The 11,612-nt window shown below is 32.5% G+C and overlaps 1 pseudogene; it reads right to left on the bottom strand.

The window, feature by feature from the left end:
* Positions 1 to 10,792: 10,792 nt before the first annotated feature.
* LOC144252324 (suppressor of cytokine signaling 2 pseudogene) lies at positions 10,793 to 11,410 on the bottom strand (annotated as a pseudogene).
* Positions 11,411 to 11,612: the final 202 nt, after the last annotated feature.

Genomic DNA, 11,612 nt, shown 5'->3' with positions numbered 1-11,612 from the left:
TAACAATATTTTTAGCTAATTACATCTTTAAAATCTTTTAAATTAGCTCCTTTTCTTATTACTTTACTAATACATACTCACTGTAGAAAAATCAGAAAAACATACAAACAAAAAGAAGAAAATAAAAATAACCCATGATCTCAACACTCAGAGATAATCACTTTAATTATATTGTGGGTGTTCTTCCAGACTTATCTTGTGCATAAACACACCCACACACTTTTTTCTAAACAAATATGTGATTTTAGTCTATGTTCTGTTTGATAACTGGGTTTTTTTTTGTTGTTGTTGTTGCTGTTGTTCTGAAATGTTTGGTAGATCATTAATTTGGGACATAATAATAAAATTAATAGATGAACCACGGTAAACAGATATGAGAACTAACAGATTGTATCTTGCTTTAGTAGATCATTGCTTTAGGATCCAGAGTAGTCTGATAGATATCCTACTTGCTTCTTTCTGATTTAAGGAGAATCTTGACTCTAATAATATGACAAACTTTCTCAAGCTCCCTAGGCAAAATTGAGAGAATATTTTGGATAATTATGAAGGAAGTTTAAAGTTTTTGAAAGTTAAATGTATGACTAAAGCAATAATTGAAGCCTGAGGCTCCATATTATCTCAATTGCTTAATTACACTCATAGAATACACCAGAATCATTTAATAAGACACATAATTCTGTATGGACTCTAACTATCAACCATCAACGAGCCATAGAAAAATTGGGAGCAGAGACATCAATCTCAACATATTAAGGTACGTGACCCAAGTATTCACCTTTCAATTTCATGAATAGCATGATAAAGACGTGGACCTACTATGTCCAGTCCAAAAAAAAAAAAAAAAACCTTCTATGTTATAGGCAATGACTCACATCATTTTTCAAAGGATTTAAAAATAGTTGGTGTGTGAAGGGCATTTGGAGATTTAAGCTTTCCATGTTGCATGGTTCACTGCTAATATATCTGAGATATATCTATATTGGCACAAACATAACCAGTGAAATAATGTTTCAAAGATGACATTTTTAATGTGGGAGAGAAAAGTGTGACCTAATGTTAATTACAGATGTCAATTATATTTGTGTTGTTTAGGGAACATTATGTCATTGGCAGTGTATTAAAAGATAGGCAGCCATAATTTGAAATCATTTTGGCAAGTTACTGCCTGTAATGGAAAGGAGCAGTGGCTGCCATCTACTAATCTCTCAGGGATATCAGAAAGCTTAGTGGCCCTGAAAATAAATTGTATCATTAGAAAAATGAGAACATATGAAAAATATGAATAAGTGGTGATGGCTTTACCTTTAGAAAAAAAAGGAAAAAGAGCATTGGATGACTTTATTGTTATCTTAAATGTTATCTTAAAGCTTAAAGAGGATGATCATAAAGAAGATGGTGACCAGCTGTTCTTCAGCAGGAAATGGTTTAACTTGCAAGACAAATTAAAGTTGACATAACGTAAGAACTTCTTGACAACACTGAATTTTAATCACTTAAAATAGGCTCCTAAGGACAGCTAAGGGAAATGTCTTCTTTGAAAATCTTTAACGTTATGATTATGATAAGCATTACAATTGGCTGCTGGGGTTTGAGGAAGGTCCTATCTAGGAGAGCTGTTTTAGGCAGGTTTATTAAATGTGCCCCAAGCTCTTCCTGCTCCATCCTTTGGTATTGTCTCAAATAGCCACTCCAAAGGGATTTCAACCAAATAATTGATTATTTTTTTTAATTCACTAACAGTATTGAGTGCCTACTTCTTGTTCCATATGTGTACCAGTGGCATTGATTTACTTGCTCAAAAAGTGTGGGAATAACATTTCTTCAATGAGTGCTGGTTTTATAGGAGCCTTACTTATTAAGTATTATTTCCTGGTCTGTGCTTTCAAATGGTTGATATTATGTATACAGTACAGGTATCACAGCATAAGTTGCCAAGAGTTAAGAAGATGCTAAGAATAGCAAATGTATTATTTCTTACACCATGAGAAAATAAGTGATGCCCAGGCCATCTAGGATTTCAAGCCACATCCAGAAGAAAAAGAGATAGTCATTCTGGTAAATTTGCATCCTTTAAAGTTTAAAATTTCTATTTGTGCCTAAGTTTTTTTTTTCTGTTTTGTTTTATTTTGTTTTGAAGAAAGATTTCTTATAATCAGGTTTAAAGCAGTCCCACGTAACTTCAAGCAATTCTAATTACAATGTCTGATTACTAAGATGTGAAAATCACCAACAGTTTAAACATTCCTTGAATTCACTGGGAGAGATATGTGAGTATGGGAGCATCTTAGAAGAAAATCTAGGCATTGAGTTCTTAAATATATATATTTTTTTAACAAAAAAAAATAATCAAGAGACTGGTAGTTGTTGAAAATGTCAAAAGATAATTAAAGAAATGAGTTCTAACATTAAGAAATGACAGATAATTGGTAATAGTTTTTTTTTAATGTTGGAGGTTCTTAAAAAAGAAAAATTACACAAATTCAATTAATTCAATTTGAAAGGGAGTCTATACTACTCAGTTTTTCAAGATTCCTTCTGAAAGCGGTGAGGCTCTCTGATTCTCTGTTTCTTTCTATCATGAAGTCGATTCTTTCAAGCCTATTCAGCCTCATCAGACTGCATCTCCCACTGAGAAGCATCATTAAGATGGCAGCTCTCCCAATCTTCCACCTGAGAAACGGCCACTGAATTCACAGATTTTCATCCCCCACTGCACTCCCTCATATCCCACCAATTTCAAAGGGAGCTGTGTATACTGAAGACAAATGCAGAGAGACAGAGAGGGATGTTTGGGTCCTTACACTCCTAACAGCAACAGGGTGGTATAAGCAGGATTAGAATTTTTCTACATAACTCAATCAGATGAGTAATATCTAGTACAGAAAAAAATAATTTTTTATCAAGAAAAAAATTTTTAATTTATTCATTTTATTTATTTTATTTATTTATAAATGTATCTATGACAGAGATACCCTTTTAAAATATTATACTGTCCCTACTAATAAAATATAGAAATTTCCCCCTGTGTGCTAATTTTTGGGTTCCGTGGCCAGTATAACATAGGTTTGATTACAAATGTCAAAATTAAATTCCAATAAGATATTATATACGTGGAATTTGGCTTCACTTATGCAACAGGTGTAGTCCTGAAAGTCCTGAGAAATGGAATGAATTTTTGTAACAAAAATATCTGCCCTAAGTGACCTATATGAGCTGAATATCTCAAGGAAATCTAGGTTGAACTCTTCTTAAAATAATGCTTTAGAAAAATAAGCTGACCCGTTTAATAGTTGATATCTTCTGTAGATGCTTACCATGTTTTCTTAAATTGGTACAGACTTAGGCAGTTTTTACATACATACCAATATGATTATAGTCAGACATTGATTTGATAATTAGACATGTTATCTTACTAATTAACCACCTTTCTTAATGTCAATATTCTACATTTGGGCTATATTGGCTGTCAATAGACCTCTCTCTATATATTCCTCTCTCTCTCTCTCTCTCTCTCTCTCTCTCTCTCTCTCTCTCTCTCCCTCTCTTTCTCTTTTTCTCTCTGTATGTGTGTGTGTGTGTGTGTGTGTGTGTGTTTCTGGAGATTGAATCCAGGGCCTCACATATGCTAGGCAAGCATTGTACCACTAAGCCACATGATCCCATTATATTTTTCTCTTAATGAATAATAATACAATAAATTTCATATTTATATTAAAATTCAGATTGTCATATAACATATTGATGATGCCAAGCTCTATTTAACTAAGGATTAAAATTAGTTAAATAAATCTCTCCTCATCAGCCTATTTAAAGAAGGAAAAATATTGTTTCTTTTTAAAAATTCCTAACATTTCCATATTGAACATATAAATGTTTTGCCTTTCTCCAGGTTTAATATCCTTCCATATCAATGTCCAGACTTTATAATATGTAGCTTTTCAATAGCAAATAGATTTTTCTGCACTTATCTCCACAAGTATTAACAAAAGAGTTCTTAGAAACTATTCGAACAATACCTAGCTCTGGGTCTTTTGCTTGCTGTTCCCCCTGTCTGCAACACTCTCTTACTTCATTTGTGTCTCAGTTGTCACCTCCTCCCAGATGAGTTCTCTGTCCACTACTCAATATTTTATTATGCATTTTTTAATCAATCACTAGCAAGAAGTCATGTTCTATAAAAAATCATAAGGGGTATTTTCAGGGAGAGCTACAGTTTTTTTCATTGCTATCATCTAATTCCAAGAATAGTGCTGGGCACATATTAGAAACCTACTGGTTTTAATTCAATAGATAAATAAATAGAAGACAAACAAAATGAGTGAATTTCGAATAAGCTGTAGAATATATTACTAGGATGGAATTACACAGATTTCATCAGTTTGAAATTAGCAGCCAATGGAATGTAACTTTTTCCATGTTGTATTATAAATTTTAAGTTCATAAAAGACACAGTCTGTGCACAATTAATATTTAGACAGATCTTGTACGACCTGTGTGCTGTCACACAATTCCAAGTTCAACACAATCACCAAAAACACATTGCATCAGTATTTACAAACTAACAAATGCTAGATTCTGAAGCCTCAAATTAAAAATATATATTCCCAGGCAAGTAAATCATAGGAGACATTATTGTTAATTAATCACTAATCTCAGTGAATCTTTTCTAAAATTAAAATAATTGCATATACCTCATCCAAGCAGCTCTATAAATACAAATATCAGATTTGAAGCAGCATGAGGAGCATTCGGTTTAGGAGAGAGATGATGTTTAGGTGAAAATATTCTACAACTTGCTAATTGTTTGTACTATCTGATTGCAGTAAAATATCTTAAACCTGGAAACTTTTCAACTATTAGCATTGTCCAAATATAAAACAGCATTTCCAGAATGAGAGTCAGTTTTCCATTTCTAAATTATATGATCATCATTTGAATCACATCTGAGACATTGTAGAAGCAATTGAATTAGATCAAAGGGCGACTGGTTTCATAAAATTACATCCTGGAGTACACTGATTCTTCAGGACATTAATATCACACAAAATATATAAACTTCTGTTATGAAATAATTGGGAAAACTTAGTTTTGAAAATCAAATCATTGTTTTGTTTGTTTAACCATATGATGCCTCAGAGCTACTAATATGTAGCCTGCATTGTGTAGATCCTGGGAATATATTATGCATAAAAAGTTTTCCAGATTTATTTACCATGAAACATAGTTTTTGAAGAACATCTAAAAAGAAAGTACTGACATGAACTTTCCAAAATTCTGTTGTTAGGTGTTTTTGAACTCTGTTCATTAGAGTTCAGAGAGCAGAATGGATCAAAACAGCTGTGTCCCTAACTGACATCCTACTTCAAAATAAGATATTTAAAATTTTACCTCTTTTAAATACAGGGTATTTTACTCAAAAACAGAAAGGGTTTGGCAGTCTGAAACGAACACCTAATTGTATTTCAAAATCATTCAACAGAATTGTATTTACTTGTCATTGTAGGCCAGTTCATGTTTAAATTATTTTTCTTGCAAATAACATATATGTTTGGTCTATTGCTCCATAGTGCTGAATAATTTTTAATAAATTTCCTGCTTTATAGCCTAAATCAATTTTATATTCATTCATGTACCTTATATTAAGCTAATGATGATCATTTGACCCATTTGTAAACTTAAACCTGATAATAAAAGTATCTTAATTTTAATGAAAGTAAGTGCATTGGTCAGTAAAAGTTGTATGCATTTCATGTATTTCAATAATAAATATATTGTTAAAACATTCCTTATACTTGATGACTCCAAGAAGTCAGCACAATATATCCACTGGGAAGCTTCTCTGCATAAGATACAAATGAAAATTGTAAACACAAAGTTATAAAATGAAAAGTATTTTAAATAAGAGTTATTTTCAATTTCAAACTGTTAATTAAAATGGATACACAAACTATCAATGCTTTAGCTAATGAAAGCACATAAAAAATAAACACAGTATTAGGACAAACTCTGGTGTGTTTCTATGTTCAAGACATTATCACACTCCAATCCTAAGTAAGTGCTCAGTAAGATGCTACCTAATTCATTTGATGAAAGGCACAGTCATCTTCCACATAGGTGGTAGAAGACTAAAATCTTTTTCAAAGTATCTAGTGGTAAGCACAGAGAATGTAATTATGTCATCTTTCTTTTGTAAAAATACTTATACTGGAAATGAGAAATACAGTGATGATAACCATAATAACAATGAGGAAATTAAAAGGTAGAAGCTATATAAGCAGATAGTAAGAAATCTAAGAACCAAAATTCTATAGGAAGGTAAAATGAAAAAGAAAGAATTGATAAAAATCCATTATAAACAAGTTTACTTTTATCCAATATTTCCCCCCTGGCTTGTAAGTTGGTATTTAACATTTGGTGGTCTGGTCATTTTTTAGCTCCAGTGATGTAATCAGAAATTATTCAAATTTTATTATATACTCAGTTTAAATAATAAAAAATCATCACCAATTCACCAATTTCATTTAACACTTTCAAATAAATAATCTGTAGATTGGCTATCCAGGACTTTGCTTTTCTTTTGCTTTAATAAAATAGTAAACAAAATGCTATTTTGCAAATTATAGTCTCTGAGTCAGCATGAACAATTAAAAACTAAGTTGAAGCTTTTTTAAGATACTTTTTTCTCATTCCAAGCAAAAAACATTCTAACTAAAATTGTTTTTATATACTATATTAATACACGTATTGTTAAGTGTGTCAACATTTACATTCAAATACCCTTGTTTTAAAGAATGAAGAATTAGGCTACCAAAAGTAATGGCAAATCTATAATTTCGACATTCAAGCAATTTTAAAGACGTTTTGATTTTCTTCAATTAAAGAACATTGGAGGCCAGGAGCAGTGGCACACACCTGTAATCCCAGTGGCTCCAGAGACTGAGACAGGAGGATCACGAGTTCAAAGCCAGCCTCAGCAATGGCAAGGTGCTTAGGTTAGTGGTTCTCTGCCTTAGCTCTGCGTTTATATGGACTTTATCATACTCTATATTTGGTGGAAGAAGTTATAAATAATTTGAAAAGCTAAAGGGAATAAAAAGAAGACAAGAGCATTATCAAAGCTAAATAAGCCTTGAGTTAACATAAAAATAGGTAAGATGTGAGCAAGAGCAAAGAACTTCCTATGTGAAGTATGCTTGACATCTGGTACAAAGAGCACCCCAAATGGCTCAAACCTAATTCATTTTTCTTTTCTTTTTGCATTTTCTTTAAATCTAGCCCAAGCCTGGAAACCCAGGCTCCATTGCCCATCCTAATCCTCCAGAAAGAATGAAAACCACTTTCAGAAATTAACACTTATGGCAACAAGCACAGGTGTCATTTCTAAAATTCAAAGTGTTTTGTATATGATACTCGATTTGAATGTGGTCTGAAGTTGATTCACAACATTCACACGAATGGTCAAAAGAACAAAGTCTGCTTATCATTGTTCAGTTTATTTTTACATCAAAATAATTCCTTCAAGTTAAAGGTGATAGATAGTAAAAGAAATTCCAACCATCCAGGTGTGGCCATGCTTGCCTATACTTCCAGGAGCTCAAAGTCTCTGGCTGGAGAATCACTTGAGCTCAGCAGTTTGCAAACCGCCTGGTTAGTTTAGGGAGGCCCCATCTCAAAAAAAATAAAGAAGAATTACAACTTAAATCAGATTCATCCTACAGATATAACTACCAGTTTATAGTAAACCAAATGGTAAGAAAGTATGTTAAATTCTTTTACAGGATCACAGGAATGCAATTAGACAAGTAGAGACACAGAAACTTAAATAAATAAATAAACAAACAAACAGGACAAAACAGCTTCTGGATTAAAACAAACTTAAGAGATATATAAATCAAGTGCAATGTTTTTGATTTGATTAAAATATCAACTATAAAACATGCTTATAGCAGTTGAATTAAATACCAATTGTATATTAAATTGTAGTAATTCAAAATTTTTATGTATTAAGTTTCTATGTGATTTTTTTTTTTTTTTTTTTTTTTTGTACCAGGGATTGAACTCAGGGACACTTTACAAATAAGCTACATCCCCAGCCCTTTTTGGTATTTTATTTAGAGACAGGGTCTCACCGAGTTTCTTAGGGCCTTGCTAAATTGCTGACACTGGCTTTGAATCCCTGATCCTCCTTCCTCAGCCTCCCTAACTGGTGGGATTACAGGCATGCACCAGGGTACCTGGCTTATGATTTTGTCCTTAAATTCTAATTTCAAAGAGATAGTTATCACAGTTTATATTTTATATTTTAAAATGTTATGTGAAATTCATTTTAAAATAATTTATTGGTGTATAAAGCTAATGAACACTCATTGTTATAAAGCTAAATAAGGCTGAACACTCACTGATTTTATAAATATTAAATGTTCCTTATACTCTTCTCCCTACTGTATGTTTAAAATTTCCATAATAAAATCTTTTAATGATTATATAGTGGTAATGATAACAGATAGATGGGTTCATGTTCATGTGTATGTGTTTATATTATTTTTGGATGAGTAACCAACAGATAAACTGAGTATTTCTCTTTGTTGTAAATGAATTAACTGATTTCTACAACAAGTTTTCATATTAAAATATTATTTTGCTTAGCCAAATTAGATCTGCCACATAGAAACACTTGTTAAAAACATTAGTACCCAGTTATGGTCCATAAAGACTACAATAAAAAGAGGAAGGATGACTAAAATGCATGACCAAGGTGAAAATAATTTAATGTATGTTTTTTTTTTTTTTAAGAGAGAGTGAGAGAGGAGAGAGAGAGAGAGAATCTTTTTTTTTAATATTTATTTTTTAGTTCTCGGCGGACACAACATCTTTGTTGGTATGTGGTGCTGAGGATCGAACCCGGGCCTCACGCATGCCAGGTGAGCGCGCTACTGCTTGAGCCACATCCCCAGCCCCATAATTTAATGTATGTTAAAAACAAAAATTTTAAGTTGGGCCAGTGGTACACACCAGTCATCTCACTTACTTTTGAGGTGGAGGCAGAAGGATTAGAAACTCTAACTCAGCCTGGGCAATTTAGCAAGATCTCTTATTTATTATTTAATAGTTTTTTTAGAAGGATTGGGCATAGACTTCCATGGTAGAACAGTTGCCTAGCATTTGTGAATCTCTGGATTTAATCCCTAATACTGCCAAAAAAAGAAAAAAGAAAAGAAATTTTAATAAATTTCTAATGAAAACCACCTTGAAACATGAAAGACTAAAGAATCCTCCCTTCAGATCAGAAACAAAAATAGCATGCCTACTATTACCACCTCAATTCAGCATCTTACCAGAAATCCTAATAATAAGGCAGGAAGAAGAAATTTTAAATTTGAAATTTAATTATTGGAAAAGAAAAAATAAAATATTAATCACAAATAACACACTTGTTTAAGTAGAATACTCCAAAAGAGTCTATTATTATTAACAAGCAAATTTGTCAAGGTCACTGCATACAAAGTCTTTATACAAAAGCAATTACATTTATAGATACTAGAAACAATTATAAAATTAAGTTTATAAGATATAATTCAGAATAGCACCCAAAACATAAAACTCCTAGAAATAAATTTAATAAAAAGCATATACTAATGCTACTCTGAAACAGAAAATATCAAGTATAATTAAAAAATACTTAAATTATCATTTAAAACAAACAAGAGTTGGAGTTATCATTTTGTTATTTATTTTCCATATATCTTATAGAATTTTTTGCTATTTCCTGCATTAGTATCTTTTGTGCTCAACTGATTCTTTTTTCACAGTGACTTCTTTTATTTTTCATTTCCTTTTGTTTATATTTTACATATAGCTTTCTTTGTGGTTACCATGGGGTTTACAATTTAATATCCTAAAATGATTTCATTCTAATTTTAATGTATAATACTCAGCCGTGATGACCCCAAAAAACTCTTGAGGCTCCTTTAGCTCCACTTCTATATCTTTTGATTGTTGATGTTACATCTTTATACAGTGCCACCAAACTAAGACCTAATTTTTGTTTGTTTGTTTGTTTGTTTGTTTGTACCAGAGATTCAATCCAGGGACACTTAACTATTGATCCACATTCCCAGCTGCCATTTTGTTTTTTTTTAAACTTTGAGACAGAGTTTAACTAAGTTGCTTAGAGTTTTGCTAAGTTGCTAAGACTGGCTTTGAACTTTTGATGCTCCTGCCTCAGCCTTCAGAGCCACTGGGATTATGAGTGTTTGCCATCATGCCCAGCCTAATACTTATTTATAAAAAAATAAAAGAAAGTACCATGTTCATGGATTACAGTAATGGATTCAATATTATAAAAATGTCAATTTTACCAAGTTGCCAAGTTGATCTATTCAATATATTCCCAATTCAAATCTCAGAAAGTATTTGTTTTCATTAAAAAGTGAATTCAAATATAGATAGATGATAGATAGATAGATAGATTGATAGATATAGATAGATATAGATATATATTGACCAAATATGCAAGATAATCTTAAAGATGAATTATAATGTTAAGGGACATTCATTACTACCTATAAAGACATTCCTAGCTATAATAATTAAAAATAGTAGCTTGGAACTTGGAACTTGGACCTTGGACCTAAGGCAAAGGAACTTCAGAAAGACAAGGCATTCTGATAAAATGCTCCCTCAGCCTTTACTTGGGGCATTTTATTTCTTAGTTAAAAGGATCAACTGATCTTGGTCAGCCTTAGGAAAGGAAGCATCACTCAGGTGAAAAGGTCTAGGGGAATTTTAAATACCTAGCTACCTCTTTACGCATTTAAATTAGGTTGACTTCAGCTGTTTTTAGAATTCTGTGCAGTTATCCAGTCGCTCAAGTTTTGGTGTCGTCTTACATAGCTGCATTTGGAGATACTCGATATGATGATGTTTAGAAAAACAGAAACACTTACACCTGGAATTTATATTCTTCCAAGTAATCTTTTAGTCTTGTTGGTAAAGGCAGTCCCCAGACGGTACCGGTACATTTGTTAATGGTGAGTCGACAGAGATGCTGAAGAGATGGTGCAGATGTATAGAGCGGTTTGGTCAGATAGAGGTGAACAGTGCCATTCCGGGGGGCTTCTGGGCCCGACCGCTTATCCTTGCACATCTGAACATAGTAGTCAATCAGATGAACCACACTGTCAAATTGCTTAAGCTTGGACTTGACACATATGATAGAATCCAATCTGAATTTCCCATCTTGGTACTCAATTCGCAGATTAGTTGGTCCAAGGTCCAAGTTCCAAGTTCCAAGCTCCAAGCCCCAGTAACAAAGAGCGAGTGGAGTACTGAAGAAGCTAAAGGAACCAAGCTGATGCAGGCTTAACCTTGCGTTTATACGCCTGATGATCAGTACCTTTAAGGACATTTTATATGTTGCATTCTGATGTACGTAGTTTTGTGGAACACATCATGCTTGTGAGTATTTATCCCTCATTTTATGCAATTAACCAAATCAACCAAAAAAAAAAAAGTGACCCTGAGATCCTGTATTTGTCTTTTTACTACAGGTATGAACTCTCCTGTGAATGAGTACTGTAGTAACCCATTTCAAGGGAGCCTTATTTCAG

The sequence above is a fragment of the Urocitellus parryii genome, chromosome 1 (genome assembly GCF_045843805.1).
Source record: "Urocitellus parryii isolate mUroPar1 chromosome 1, mUroPar1.hap1, whole genome shotgun sequence".
NCBI lineage: Eukaryota > Metazoa > Chordata > Mammalia > Rodentia > Sciuridae > Urocitellus > Urocitellus parryii.
This window is presented reverse-complemented; position numbering and strand designations above follow the sequence as displayed.